A 15,391-nucleotide genomic window follows, 5' to 3' on the forward strand; every position below is an offset into this window, starting at 1 on the left:
TACACAGTGGTAGCTAAAAGCACTAATGTATGTGCACGACTAACATTGCAGAGAAGCAAAATGGTGATTGGAAGAACTGGCACCAGTTAATGCCACTTGGTTAGCCTCTCACAGCAGGTGTGATACTGCACAAACATCAGACCTGCTTGCTGCAGCTTCGGAGGAAGAGTAACGCCAGAAGGGGCTGCTGTTCAGTTCACGCACACAAACAGGATCCCTGTGACCTGCCTTAATTTTACAAATACAGTTTAACTTTTCACTACCATTTTATGTGCTATAAAAGCTAACAAAAATGTAGATATGCTGGCTTCAGACACCCAAAACCACTTTTCCTAGAAAAGATCACTTGAACTACTGCCCGTTGCAGTGCTACCACCAGTATGCCAAACACACCCTGGATCTTCTTAAAGAAGCCCCGGCCCAGCAGGCAGCATCTCAGTTGTTCTGAGCTGATTTATCTGATCGGGTGACAAAAAGGTGAATATCAGACCTAGGCTTCTTCCCCAGCTAACTGGGATGACAGCATTGCTCGTTCCTCTAGCCAAAACACTGAGGCATCACTGGGCAAACAAGCATTCAGAGCATGCTAGTCCCAGAGCATGGAAAGGATGTTTTCATAGCTGGAAATGACCAAGTCCTAATGAGGAGCAGAACAATTCCCAGGGAATACATATATTGGCAGGATCAGAAAGCCAAATTCACGTTGCAGGGTGTAAGGATAGCTGTAGCGACCCATTACTTTCTCCCTTAGTCCCTGGGTGATTTATCAGTCAGAATATGACAAAGCCCTGTGCTAGGATTCTGCCACAGTCCTGTGGAATCACAGGCCTTGTTTCAATGAAGGGGTGAAAATAAAACAAGTGAATTAATGGCATATATTCCTTGAGTATCTTAATTGTCTGTTATTTTTTGATTACACAAAACTAAAAGGGAAAACGGCAGTGCCCTAGTGTGCCTCTGTTCTGGAGTTGCATCAGCCCCTTCCTCCTCGGCAATTACCACACTTTCGGGAATTGCCTGGTTTACAGGGATAGAGAGCACTCCTTTAGTACTGGAAGTGTAATGAGTTGGGAGGTAATTGTAATACCTAGTCATCTATTGCTTCTGCTTTGAATGTTCTTTAATGCAACAATCAGGAGAAACTAGACAAACACTTGGTGGTTTTGTTTGTTTGTTTTTAATACACATCTCTCTGAAACTAAAGGAATCTTTTAGTGACAGTGGACGAGAGAAGAAGGTGAACATCTTCCTGAGCACTGCCAATCATCTGAGGTAAAGAAACAGGGAGAGAAATCAAGCAATCAAGAGGTGTCACAAGTAAAGGCAGAGTAAGAGCCAAGCTCTCCACCAGCACAGCCCCTTTGAGTGACTGCTGCTCCTAGATCAGCAGCCAGCAATGGGAGTATTGAATATCAAGGGGGGTAGGAGAAATGAAGTATCAGTGTCTGAAGCAAGGAAGGACCTTTGATAAAACAGGCATATTCTACATAAAGTCTGAAAATATTTTAAATGATCAAGACTGCCAAAAATCAGTGGCCTTAACCAGGGTTATAAAAATCCCAGGAAAGCTAAGTGAGTATAGAAAGGCTTTGTCCTCTCGTTCACCTGCACAATACAGCTAAATTGTAATGAATAGTTAAAAAGGATTAAAAGGGCATCTATTTTCTCCAAAGACTAAGATAGCTGAAAGGTGATGTTGAAGTTTCCCTTTCTACATGTCAGCTTTCCACACAACATATGCAAACCATCCCTGTAGCAACAGGACTCATGAAAGCTGAATGCCAGCCTCCCAGCTAAAAACAAACCTTGCTGGGAAATTAGCTATGAGGGACACCACAGTTGCTACCGCTGTCTTTATCATGTGCCACTCTATTAATTTGTTAGAGGAGAGCTGCCATACTGAAGCAGAGCAATGTTAGAAGTATGTGTTTGTATATATCTGCAATGAAAACAAACACATATGTTAAAACCTTTTGTTTTAATAGACACAGACAACTGATAGCTTGGAAGATGCCATCCGACAGCACTTTTTCTTTAGAGCGGACCCTTTCAAATCCTAGTGAAATATCATCTTGCATGTACAGGGCAGGGACAGCACAGACAGCAATACTTCAGCCTTCCAAATACCAGCCGATATTAAGATATAAAGAAATTACCTAAAATGTTTCTCAGAAATCTCTCTCCTTAACCTCCCCAACAGAAAAAGACAGAACATCTCCTTAGCTGAAATGCCTGCTATGCAAGTTAAGCCATTGAAGCTGGACATATTTACATCCTATTTGACAGCAAAGCTGGGACCCTTGTGGAGATGCTGTGGCCTGCACCGTCACAGCACCAGTCTCCAGGCCTTATGGTGAGAGCTTAGTGACAGCACAAATCAGAGTGAAACAATAACCCATCCTTCTGATCTTCGGAAAAGTATTGTACAGTTTTCATTTTTGCATTCCTATTTAGAATTGCAAAGAAAATAATAGCAAGCTATTCAGACATGCTGTGCTGAATTTTAGCTTTCCACGTGAGGAACAAACCAAACATTCTCCTGCACCCCTTTATTTCTGTAAGCTTATAAACCATCCAATTCTCAGCTGGGAGATTCCCAGTAAACACGCAAATTGTTCCATAAGGACTCCTCTATTTTCCTTGATGGCAACTAAAAATCTATCAGGAGTATATGATGCATTACAAACATGTTAACTGCAAGCAGCTTTCTTGATTCTTAACAGAGTTTACTAAAAAAAAGTAAAAAACAAACACAAACAAACAAAAAATAACAACAAAAAGAAACTTTTGCAGCTAACAGAACTCCTCTCAGATCTGTAAGCCAGCCAAGAGTGACTGTGCAGCATGCTGCTAACAGAACGATAATGTCACTTGACGCCAGGCATTCTCGTCTATTCTAATGCTACTCCATTTCATGCCTTTTGAGCTTGGTACACAATGTCCCTTTTGGTAAAATTCATTGCACTGTTCCTCTAAACGTTAAAAATACAGTGAAAGCTGCTGTGCAATTTATTGGAAAATACAATAAAATAAAATCGTCTACTATTTTTATATTTAAATGACATGTAACATTGAATTTAACCATTCACTTGTTAAACAATTTTTAGAATTGCGTTTATGATATAAGTTTGGGCCTTTAATTTTGTTCTAAATTTAGCTATTGCTAGGTATAAGAATATGCAGGAAATCTGGACTTTTTCCTTTGTTAAGTTAGATCAGATGACAGAAAAATTTGTTTTGTTTTCTTTTATGAAATTGAAGGACTATTTTCACTTTCTCGCGTGAGAGGAAGATCCTCTGGGTTTATTTAATCACACACCAATTTCATGTTTGTTAAAGCCAAATAAAGCCTACAAATTTGAATTAAAATATCACCAGGCTTCAGGCTTCACCAACTTTTTCTTCTTATAAGAATAATATTCATTCTTAACAGCTAGACTTAACCCAATTTATTCCTTTGCTTACACTTGTGGGTTAGCTTATGCAGTTTGTATATAATGAGAAAGATTTAAGCATACATGGAACAAACTTAAAATACTATATACTCCTAAGATACAGCATTACAACTAAGAACACAAATACGCATAATCATTTAGTACATCTGCATTTACTATCTAAGCTAAAGACACATGACTTGCAGTGTTGCTGCAGTGTTGTTATCATGTTCAGACACATACCTACACATCGCAAATGACCCTTTCTTTCTGCCAATGTTTTTTTTTTCCCGTTCTCAGGAACTCGGCCAGTTGGTCTGGATAAGTTGCTTTCTAGTCCATCTTAAAACACGGATATCCAATTAAACAATAGAGAATTGAAGCAAGTCAGCTTTCCTAAAAGTGAACCTGATGTCCTTGCAAAAGATGTAAAAAATGCAAGGAGGCAGAAGGGGAAAGAAATGGCTGCCTATTAGCCAATGAACAGTAGAAATAAATGTAATTGCAACTTTGCTGTTACAGATGGTGGAAGGATTTTCTCAGTGTTACATCCTCCACTGTGTAAAAGTCAGAAGTAAATATTTCAAGGACCCTACACAGCATTCACATTTCTTGTTTAGCCCACTCACTTTTCATCCTGGCCTCTGTGTTAGGGAAAAATGATGCATGCACAGAACTGCAATCAACTGTAGGGTCTATGTAGCCATCATTTCATCAATCAAACAAACAAACAAAAATCACACTTATCAGAGCTGTGTAAAATATTTATCTCCAACCTAATGACTTATAAACTGACCCTTTTAAAAGTTACTGTTGACCTTTTTTTTTTTTTCCCTCTCCCCAGAAAATAAATAAATAAAAAAAAAAAGATGTGCGAAGCATTCTGTAACTAGCATCAGATCAGCAGATTTCCACCCTGTTCATGGGGTTTGGGATGGGGGTGGTCTGGGGGCTGGGATGGTTTTTGCTTGGTGGTTTTTGCAGGAGCCAAGGTACCAGGCTGAGGAAAGGCAATGAAAGCTGCGGAATGCTCTTTCCATAGGGTACCTCTGCATGACAGAGAAACTCTTTCCTAATTTCCATATTGTTTCCGTTCCTGCCTTTTACTTGTATAAGTGACAGCATACACAGGACCAGTCTGTGTTGCACTTTTCATAAATATTCAAGATATATCCAAGATATTGAAGAAGCTTTTCTTTCAATGTACTATATCATGGCACATGAGACCATAATCACAGTTGTCAGAGAAAGATGTGAGCTTTCTCCAGAGCTGCATCCAGCAAGGCGCTCTTTGAGAAAAGGAACGCTTGCACTGCCATGTAAGCCCTCTCCCAGTGTAACCCACCACTCACATTTCAGTTTAAGATAAAAAAGTAAACAATCCTGCCTCTTCTAGCAAATATAAATGTCTGTTTAGAGGAAGTGGCTTCCATGCATAATGTCAGGAAGCATCAAAAGGAATAAAGGGACCAGAGCAGACCAAACATCCAGCTCTGTCTTGCTGAGAGTTATATATACTTCAGAGAGGGGTATGACTTAACAGGGCCAGTCAGGGGAGCAACAGAAGGCAACACAGGGTAGGTCAGGACACAGGTTAGGCTTTTCAGCATGTGGCCTAAAGACTTCTCTGAGCAACTGAGCCAGAGTACATCTCTGGCAGCCTCTAGAAAGCAGTTCCTACTAACCTGTTCAATAGGCAAAATAATAAAACTGAGTAAATAAAACGATTATGGGAGTTTTAATTCTTTATCCTGACCTTGTGCAAGGTGTAACTTGGGAGTTACAGCTTCCACCTTGCACAGTGCTCTCTATTCCCTCCCCACACCATTTTTAAAGCACAGATGCTCTCCCAGCAGTGTGTTGTTCTGCTGCCAGCCCGTTTCTCTTTCTTGTGTTGTCACCAACTGTAATCTTTTGGGGGTAGCTTTTCCTGCTGCTAACAAGATGTGTTTCACAAATCCACAATAAAAGCACTGTAACAAGTCAGCTGGCATGCATTGGAAAAATTTTTGCTAGACTATAAGCAGAAAGGTGGAAGATGGACTTAATTTAGGTTAGCTTCACTTTGGAAACACACTATTCCAATTTCAGGAAGAAACTGTCATTTTCACAATTTGTTTTACAGGAAACACTAAAAGCGTCTTGAAAAGATTTTGGTCTTGTCTTCATTTCTGGATTTTTCTAGTGAAATATTTTGAAAATATCTGCCTTTTGACACTCATTAAAAAATACCTTTAGCCACTGACGAACTCCAAGAAAAGGCTCATGCATTCTTCTCTCTATTTTGTCTGAGCCCTTTGGCACCCCTTTTCTTTCTTTGGCAGCAGTGGGCAGTAAAGGCCAGGCTAGCCAAGTGTTCAGCTTTGCAGACACTGAGGGTCTGCAGCGGGCAGGGAATAAATGCTGCTTCATGTCACTGTGCAACCAGATGGATCTCTAAGCTGGCTCTGGCCAGCTTTATCACAATAATTTGGAACGCTTAGAAGTCACATACAAAGCCCCAGATCAGCGTAGGAAATAGGTGACATTGCAAAATGTTCGTATTTTCAGATAATTTTATCTTTCAGAAAATTTAACATCTGCTCCTACTAAGAGAGATGGCCTCATTTCACTTATTTTGCCCTCTTCTACAAATAAGTGGTCACAAGTTTAAAACACCCCAGATTCCTGTTAAATGGGAATTACTTTTCCAAGCATTCAAGCTACTCTTGAAAATGAGATTGACATATTCCCACCTAAGGTGTTAACACCAAATTAACCTCCAGATAGAGTATTTTTAAATGACTCAGTTTATTGAATGTAAATCTAAAAGAACCATGGTGTTCATATTTATTCAAGGCAAATAATATTTTGAAACATGCATGTTGGGATTATGTTAACTCTTCAAACCATATTGTGACAGTTATCCTGGATTCCTTATTAGCATATTTAAGTGAAGCATTATTACCTTTCATCAGAAGATCCTTTTCCATGACACTGTTTCCAATATGATATAAAGTTTGCCATTCATAAATATTCATATACCTAGAAAAACACTGCAAGACCAAAGCCAAAAGAAAACAAAACTGAAAAAATTAAATTCATTAAAATTCCTCTTAGGAAGAGAACAAGAGGATAAACAGAGCTAGTTCTACAACAATATTAGTTTAAGCACGTGATAATTAACAATACAATGTCTCTGATTTCATGTTGTACAATCATTTATTGTTGTTAGAGAAGTAATTGAAGAAGCTTTGTTAATATAATTGCACACAGACATGCAGTGCTATAGATGAACATTTGTTAACTGCCTGAGATAAGTCAACCTATGAGGGCACACTCAGGGTTGCTGAGAACTGTCTGGGGCCCATCGGTGAAGCAAAAACAACTTACACATATATATATGCAACAATTTTTTTAGCACCGCTACCATTACCAGATCCCCTAATTGGCTCAGTTACTCTTGATGGCACTTAATGTCCTTGAATATAACTTTCTGCAGATAATAGCAGTTCCTTTCAGATTCCCTAATACAGACTTCTCTCAATATTAAGAACTTGAGCTAATAGACACACTCCTTGCACTTTCTAATGCTATGTTCTGACTATCATCAGTAGTGATTAAGCACCCAGAAATATCTGTATACGGCTATTTTATCTAAAACGTGGGACACAGGCATTCTGTGGGACCCAGCCATGTCTTCCCAGTCTTTTGGAAACACCATCTTTCTGAACAAATTCTGACAGCCCCTGATACTGATAGTCCCCATTTCAGTCTTGGGGAGAAGCAGAGGTGTTGTTCCCGGTTTTGAGTATGAGTTAGATTGTTCTGTTCTGTTGCTGATACTCTCGTGACAGTTGTGACAAGATAGGACATTTCCTCTCATTTTTAATCCTCAGCTTGTTGCATGCAACACACTGGCACTATTGTTTTAATACAGGCAGGATGGCCTTTATAGGTGAGGTTCCATAAATTACATTATTCAAATAATTTCATATTTACAATATACACTGATAAATTTAACTAGTTTTAAGATTTACCAGTACTGTCTGTCTCCCAATTTGCTTTTCTATCTCTTTCTACTTCATTTCTACATGTGCATGTGACACTGTATTTTAATTGTTTTATAATATAAATATCAGGAGGGAAGAGGTCTGTTCCATATCTCAGCTAAATGAGATCCATTTCTTCATAGATTTTCTTTCTTTAATACTATTTAAGACAAGTCCAGTGAAAGCACGTTTAATTAAACACAGACCTTCTTCATAAGACTTGGATTTCTCAGTTTCATCCCTCTTGGAAAAATTCACTTACTGTCTCCATATCTGATGTGTGCATTTTTTCCAGCTATATTTTGAGTTTTCTTGATGACAGTGCAACAGACACCAGTGGTACTACACAGATTTATTTAAAGCCTAACTGAATGATAGAAGCAAAGAGTATTCCCTAAAATTAGTGTGGCTGTTTCCATGGAAACATGAGAGTGCAAACAGAATTGTAATATCTTTACTTCATAAAAAGTCAGAAGAAAGGACATTTTTGTATATTTTGTTGACCAAGGGACAGGGTCTAGCAGTTTTCTATTTATGGAATTTCACCTTTGGGCTTGTCTCTGAACCTTATTTTGTTCAGACAGAAATAAGATGCTGGTTTGAAGACAGAGGGAAGGCTCACGTTAATATAAAAAGTAGAGGGTACCACTATTGATGCATAGGTTGTTTTTCCAAATAATACAAATCAGAGTTTGAGTATAGAAACATGGTTTGAAGACAGTTAGGCTAATGTTCAAACAGAATTTAATTTTCAACTACAGGAAAAACACCCACCCACCCACTGGTCCTGAGTTCAAGACTGCTAGTGGTGGAAGATCAACCTCAACCCACACATTGTTCCAGTTATACATTATCTTCTCTATTAAAGGACACAAAACAAACAAACAAACAAACAAAAAAACTGTTAGGAAAAAGTTTACAAGTGATTTGCTAAACTAAATACTCAATTTCCTGAAACCACTCTTAAGACCTATTTTCTAATCCTCTGTCCCCATTAAATGAACGTTCCCTATTAAGATTCTCCTGGAATTATTGCCCCAGGATTTGACACAGTGCCTCAGGAACAAGGAGACCACTGCTAACCATGAGGGCCAACCTCTGCTGGAAGGGCCCTCAGTTTCTACAGCTAATGATCTTATTAGTCCTTCTCATCACTGCAGCCTACTAAGAACTTTTCAGTCCTTAAAATATGACTTCACGTTGTCTGATTGCTCACTTGCCTGTTGCATGCAAGTTTTAACAGTTATTTTCTATTAACTGCTTCGAAATAACACCTATGACAAAAGTCACTGACTGCAAGAACCGACAAGGTACCTCCCTGAAAGTCATTGTTACTTGACAGTGACAGTTTAAAATCACTTCATTACATACCAGGTGGATTTTATATCATTCTAATATCATAATTAAAATTCTGACTAGTATCAGCTCAGATTTTCTATAAAAATATCAACAGCATTGTTTTCATTGGCCAAACTTGTAACTTTACTAGAAAAGACAGATCCTTTCAACTAACTAGTTTCTGGTTGTTTAGCAATATAAATTATTTCTTCTTTTACTGTGATCTTTTTTTAATACTTTATTATTGAATCTTGTACCAGCTATTCAAAAACTGTGTCAGGAAATGACGACTGATTGCTCCTCTCTACCTTTAACTACCACACAAACAGCATAGCTTTAGCTTTCCTCACTTTTAGGCAATTCTGTCAGTGTTCTAAAATGAGCTAAACTAATCAAGACTCAGTAGGCTTCATAGTTCCTCAGGCAGCCTTCAAAAACTTTTTGATGCAAGTTTGTTATTGAACTCTAACTCATTATACAATGTGAATTCTTGTACTTTTAGGATCTATATTGATGAAATACTTTTTATGTTTGTTTGTTTGTTTAGCCCCAGACAAGGAAAAAAAAAAATCAACACACCTTCCTTTAGAACAAGCTGAAAGCACAGCTAGAATTCTTTTTGTTCCCATATACTTACATTCCCTATCATCTTCTACTCTTTGGCCATATGTTTATTCTTATGACTTTTGGCATATATAACCACTTGTCTACTTTTCTGAGATTCTAATTTTAGTTTTGATTGCCTGCTTTCTTCTTTCCATTTATCTTATATTCTTATATATTTTTATAGCTGCCTTTACTCTTTCCTTAAGTGAAATTGCACAGTTGCAAGCTAGTGGCTTATGGAGCATCTAATAAAATATTCTGATTTCTCAATTTGATTTCACATCTGGTTAATTTCTTTTCCAGAAAATTCACTTCTATCTCTCTGAAAATATTATTGTTGTGTGTCCTTCTGTGATGTGTATATATGCACTGTAACTCATGTGAACTGCTGATTTGGATTTCTGTGCACAAAAAGAATAAATTCATAATTATCTGTCCTTTTCAAAGATGAGGCATAAATATAATTTTTCCTACATTTGAGGCAATCCATGGCATATATTGCAAGGATACTATAATTTCAGCACATAAGAATTCTTTCACCCTTCTCTCATTTGACTTACCCCGGATGACAGCTTTTTATTCTTCAGCCCATATTACAAAGGCACTTGATAAGCCTGTTATTCAAACTTCACGTGTGATTTGATAACCTGTAACAATATCAAAGTACACGTTGATCTATTTGGATATCAAGTCACAGGCATCCAAAATTTGATGACTTGGATAAAGTAGATTTAACATTTATTCAAGTGCCATTCCTTCCACCCCATTCCCCAGCACCCGTCTCCTCTAAGGCTATAACCACTTAATAGTTCAGTCATACTATCTCCATCAGGTATCAGTAATGTAAAAAATAAAACTTTTGCTGATACATAAAGTTAGTTTTTCTCAGCATCACCATACAGGCAAAAGAAAGCTTTTCTCTTGGGGGAGTTTCTCAACCTTAATTTGGAGAAAGAAAAAAAAAAGAAAAAAAGAAAAAAGCACTTCTTTTGAACACTTAAAAATGAGATCATATGCAGGTCTTGGAAGGGTAAATTTGACCTATTGATAGTATACAGGCTGCAATTCTCAGCCCGGAAAGAATAGCCGCTATTACCTTCACTCGTTAAAGAAAAGAGATGTGGCCTGGGACAACAGCAATTTTCTTACTTCAAGTAAGGCTGTCCCAAGTAAAGGGGCTCTGAATAATGCCTGTTTGGACTCATCTCCCTTATCTCTAGGACCCAACACCAGCACAGAAACAGGCTAAATGGAAGCACCAACATCAAGAATTCCTGATAGCTTTGCTTTCGCTGTATCTGGATTTTCCACAGGAAAAGGGAAAAACACTCCTGATTGGGCAGCTACTAAATATTTTACTTTCAAATTCTAGAGAAGTCTGAAATGAAAGACACTAGCTTTAACACAGAAAAGTGGCATTAACTTGATTGTAGCATTGGAAGGATACTAACACAAGATAAAACATAAAAAGAATAAAGCAAAATCCCTGAAAATTCTCTCAGCTCATTTCCCATAGAGTATAACTGTAAACTTATGCATGATTTCTTAACAACTCATAAACCACATAATGGAAAAATATTTCCTGTATAACATTTTTATTTTATCAGTATTCACATTACTTAGTTCATTCTCTGCTACAGCTACTCATCAGTCAACACTACACAAGACTGGCTGGACTGGGGGGAGTCCATCTATCTTTTGTTTGTTTTAGAAGTTCAACTTATTACACCAGAGTATATCCAGAGAAGAAGTATAGAAAGCTGAGCAACAAATTGGTTCTTATAGAATCTCAAAAGCACTTCAGCTCAAATTGCCTAAGAATACTGTTTGTCACGCTTTGAAAATTGTCTACAATGACAAAGCACTGAAGTAACGAAGACCAAGAGTTTAGGTTAAAAAAAAAAAAAAAACACAGATGGAAAGACAAAGACCAACTAAATAACCAGAGTAAGATACCATATATCTGTAATACTCAATAGTCTATTGTGCTTCACATCTTCACTAAAGGTTACCAACATAAATTTCCACAGTACTCCTGCCTGATAGTAATGCAGTTGTGGTAATTTATAGAAAGAACTAGGAAGCAGAGGAATCGCGTGATTTTTGAAGATCATACAAAAATAGAGCAGCAGAGCCAGTATTAGGACAGGCATATACTTACCACACCAGTATAATAGCAGTGATTTTCAGTTCTCCTACTTGGAAGAGGATGGAATAAATCCAGCTGTTAGCTAACATTTGCTAGCTAACTACAGGGGACAGGGAGGTTGGAAACCAGCACCTTGGAATCTTGAGTAGACAGCAACATTAGAAACAAGTTACTCTAAAATCCCCTTGTGCCTTCTTTCAAGATCTATTCTCATTTCACATTTGGCAAAGTGCAACTGCCCCATGGCCCACATTTTTGTCTGTTTTCAGCAGGTTTGATAATGCTGCTAACACAAGCTCCAGCCTGTCACTGTCATGGCTGCTTCTGTGCTGGGCCATGCTCTGGACCTGGGCTCCCCTCCCTTGCATGTCAGAGAGGTTTTCAGAGGCATCTTGTGGTCTGTGGTACAAACACAGTCCAGAATTAGCAGTACAAAACATGTTCTGTGCATAAAGCACAGCATATATATAAGAAGAGATGAAGTAGCCACAGGTCACCAGCAAAGAGTGATAAACTGGAATAGAGCAACCAATACAGGGTAGTGGTTTCGCTGGACACAAACACTTCCAGCAATCCCCAGCTAATTTCAGCCTTCCTTTTTCAGAACAACTCTGAAAGCTACTATACGAATTTTGAGGGAAGACATCTGAACTCAGAAAACCAGCAATATTCAGGAACAGAATGCATTATTGAAATAATTGTTCTGAATGTTTAAGTTACTAACAAGCTGCCAAACACCTGTTATTTTGGATGTACATGCATGCATAGACACATACACAAGTTCTACTCCCACCTTTTTCTCTCTCACAGAACTTATAAATTCTTCCTCTGAACTGAAAGGGAAGCACACCGTCTTGTCACTGGCTTCCCACTGCATTCTGTTCATGCCTTTTCCACCTCAACTGAAACCTGCTTCCAACAATGCATTTCCATGTTACATGGAACATATTTATTCCAGGGTGCATTTGGAATCAAGATGGTTTTATAACAAAAGGCATATACTGTGAGATAAAAAGCAGCCAGGTTTTTAAGAGTCCTTACATTGCGTTAACTAGGTTTTGTATTTTTCAGAGCATAAATATTCAATGTTCCATCACTCTAAGAGTGGCCTGATCGATTCAATGGACTTTCTCACAGAAGAATTCTTCAAATATATAATGCTTGAATATAGAGTGCTGACAGAAAGCACAGCATGGGGAAAAGCAATGTCAGAGAGACCATATGAATAAGGGGGGTTGTACTGGTGAACAGATGTAACAATTCAAAATGAAATACTTTTATCCATGCAAAGAAAATATTGGGGTTGCAAGGCTTCTACTGGGATTTCCGTGTGTATGAGCTTGTGGTACTTTATATGCCTTCCAGATAAATCAGCTTGTTCCTCCAGACGTCAGTATCCTTCATGCAGAGAGGTCAATTGCATTGAATCCTGGGCTGATAGACTGGCATAAATTTGTTGAAGTCATCTGAAACACTGCAGCTATTTAAGGTTGCCATAGAGTTGTTTCAACCTGATTAAGTTATATAGCAGTTTTATTTACTTTGAAAAGCCAGATTCTTAGTCTGCTTTATTATTTGTTTGTTCTTAACTGGGGAGGTAAATTCTTCTGTAAATTAATCCATAAATATATTGGCAGCTAGTGGTACTGATACAAGAATTTGTACAGTAGCTTCTCCCTATAAAATCCCATCTGCCATGACATTTCCATTTTAAGTTTGTCATTAAACTTTACAGCTGTATAAACAAAACCCGTACATTTAATTCCTTTCCATACTTTCCTGTAGACTATCCAAATAGACCAATAAATTAACACCTTTCGAATGAGCACTTTAAGGCCTACTTTCTGTTAGGATTGATTTTTCTCTTTCCCATTATAACTGTCTTAGTACTTCATGGGTTTTCAATGCTATTTTCACTGGCAAAGATTATACTCTGTGACATGGATCAGGAAAGGAACCAAAAAGAAAAAATAACTGTGAAACTAAAGCTGTGAAAAGGAAGAATTTAACATAGATCTACTAATATCAGAGTGAGAATATTGAAATGCAAAGCAGGTGCCTGCTGCTCTTCCATGCAATGTGCAACAGCAAGGAACATAAGAGTTGGAGACGTTTAACTGAGGCAGTCTTCAGAGAAAGCCACAGTTCAGGACACAAGATTACAAGACACAAGATTAGAGATCTTTCACAAGACACAGGATGGGGCCTTGGGCATAGTTTCCTTGTGGGTATCTAAGAATCTAATGTCACAGCAAAATTGCAATACTACCTATTACAGGGCTTTAAATACCTTCCTCTCAATATCTGGTGTTTTTAACTTTGCTTAGCAATACACAGCATTTTCATATGTGGTCAAACATACTTCTGCGACAATCCTGCACGCTCCTAGAAGACTAAAAATATCATAAAATGTTTTTTAGTCTCACATAGCACAAGTAGTATAAGAAATGTGACCTGAGCAAATATACAATACCTGAATTTAGAGAGAGAGAGAGAGATTTCTAATGATTCCATAAAGGTTTGCACGTCTGTTAATACATAAATACAACTAAAAGATGAAGATTACTGTTATCTGTAACAAATGATTAATAGACTTCGAATTATGGATTTAGGCCATGAAGTCTTATAATTCCCTAGCTTTTGTCACCGTGTCCTAGTAAGCCTGCTGGCACAGGCTGTTAAGTCAAGAAGCATGGTACAGAGCCTGCAAACATCCCTCCTACTTCAGGGCTCCCAGATAATGGGATCAGGCAGCACTGGAATTAGAGATGACGCAGGGATGCTCTTTTACAAATGTAGATGTGAATTTGCCATTCCGTTTTGTGGTCTGCAGGGAACCAGGGGAACCGAATGTGACAGAGCACTGCAGAAGGGTAATTTTACTTCACAGTATTTTAAAGGAAGAGAAGCGGATAATGCTGAGGCTTTACAAATGTAGACACATTTTTCCACAAATAAGCTCTATATAATAAGTAGTCAAATGTACTTAGACTTCATTTCAGGATGGGAGAAGCAGAATGAAGCACGTAGTACAGAAATACACTCCTACCTGTTCTTCTTCAACAGAAAGAAATACCTTTGCACGTCTTAGTCTTCAACATTGACCTTACCATTAATATACCTAATTATATACCTAATACGGCAGATTTCTCCTAGCAGTTCAGGTTTGCCACATCTTGCAGAACACCAGCCCTTCCACCTACACATTCTGACATTTTGAGAAAATGAAATGACTGTGTCTTACATTAGTAGGAAGGTTTTTCTTGCAACTGTCCATATCAAAATTTGCTGTAAAACCAGACCTCCACTTCGCACATTTTTGACATTTGTATTTCATTTGCATCAAAACAAAACTACTCTTCCACATTTCTTTCCCCCAAAGATCAAAGGATTCCAGCACTTTTCAGGGATATGGAAAATGGTTTTGAATTCAAAATGCAAAGTGAAAACTGCAAATTCTAGAGCAATATAGAGAGTATTCAGGGATCAGGAAGAGGGAGAAATGGGTAGGAATTCCACATTAAAAGATATTTTTGATAAAAGCTTAGCCAAAACAGACCAATTGCCACACAAAGATTTGTTTGAATTTGTCTGTATTTGATTGGAGGGGAAACATGCTGAAAACTCACAAAGCCACTGCCCACCTTACAACAATAATACAGAAAGGCTCATGGATTCTCTTTCACTAGCACTGTATACTGTGGGAAAAGAGAGTTAAAGGTAAAGCATAAACTCAAATGCCAATAGTTTTGAATTTATTACAACTTGGCTATTAAATGCAAGATCCTGTGATTTTTTGTACAGGGACAGTTTCTGTCCTGGGGATAGGCCAC

General features: G+C 38.0%; 1 long non-coding RNA gene across 4 annotated transcripts in view; it reads right to left on the minus strand.

Annotated features, from left to right (window-relative positions):
* LOC310904290 overlaps positions 1-15,391 on the minus strand; it is a 63,354-nt gene that overhangs the window by 28,191 nt on the left and 19,772 nt on the right. For all 4 annotated transcript variants that reach the window (XR_014588188.1, XR_014588189.1, XR_014588190.1 and 1 more), the window contains exons 3-4: positions 9,970-10,056; positions 6,382-6,469 (exon numbers count right to left, since the gene is read on the minus strand). This is a non-coding gene — a long non-coding RNA (uncharacterized lncRNA). The remainder of the gene's footprint in view (positions 1-6,381; positions 6,470-9,969; positions 10,057-15,391) is intronic.

Source organism: Anser anser, assembly GCF_964211835.1.
Source record: "Anser anser genome assembly, chromosome: 9".
NCBI classification, from domain to species: Eukaryota; Metazoa; Chordata; class Aves; order Anseriformes; family Anatidae; genus Anser; species Anser anser.